Genomic DNA, 636 nt, shown 5'->3' with positions numbered 1-636 from the left:
ACATTTTTTTTATACTTCTGTGTGCCCCACTGCCTTTCACTTTTCTAATAAAGCAATTTTGAACGTTTTTTTTGTTGGCTATAAAGTGCTGTTGCTCGTATTTCTATATGGCTCTGCATTGTAGCTGTACAAATGCATATCTAGATATATACATACATATGCACATGTTCAACCGAGTTTTATGCGTACACCATTCAGTTTTCATTGGCTCATATATGCAGTCATGTCTGCATACAACATATTAACAAATGTTTGTAGTCAATTGCAAGCTTTCAGTAGCCGTGGTCGTCTAGTGGTTAGGACCCTACGTTGTGGCCGTAGTAACCCAGGTTCGAATCCTGGTCACGGCAATATGAGGCACAATTTATAAGTGAGCATTGCCGGAAGCATTTTTTTTCTGTTTGTAATTTTTTATATTTTATTTTGATATTTTTCAAATTTGGCTTAAAGCCTAATCTGTACTGATAATAAAATTGTAACAGGCCAATGTCTGTAGATTATAGATATTAAAGAAAAATGTATGTGGGGGTCTTTATTAGAGCAACAAAAGCCAAATCAACAATTTTTAGAATGTTTGTCTGTCTTTCTGCCTATCTGTCTGTCTGTCTGTCTGTCTGTCTGTCTGTCTGTCTGTCT

At 35.8% G+C, this 636-nt stretch overlaps 1 non-coding gene across 1 annotated transcript; it reads left to right on the top strand.

Moving 5' to 3' along the window:
- The first annotated feature begins 278 nt into the window (after window positions 1-278).
- Window positions 279-350, top strand: TRNAH-GUG (transfer RNA histidin (anticodon GUG)). Its single transcript has one exon. It is a non-coding gene; the product is annotated as a tRNA-His (tRNA).
- The last annotated feature ends 286 nt before the right edge of the window (window positions 351-636 follow it).

This window comes from Rhagoletis zephyria, unplaced genomic scaffold (assembly GCF_001687245.7).
Source record: "Rhagoletis zephyria isolate East Lansing unplaced genomic scaffold, Rhagoletis_zephyria_1.1 Rzeph_scaffold_38239, whole genome shotgun sequence".
NCBI classification, from domain to species: domain Eukaryota; kingdom Metazoa; phylum Arthropoda; class Insecta; order Diptera; family Tephritidae; genus Rhagoletis; species Rhagoletis zephyria.
Note: the sequence above shows the minus strand (reverse complement) of the source record. Positions and strands in the feature narration are given on the sequence as shown.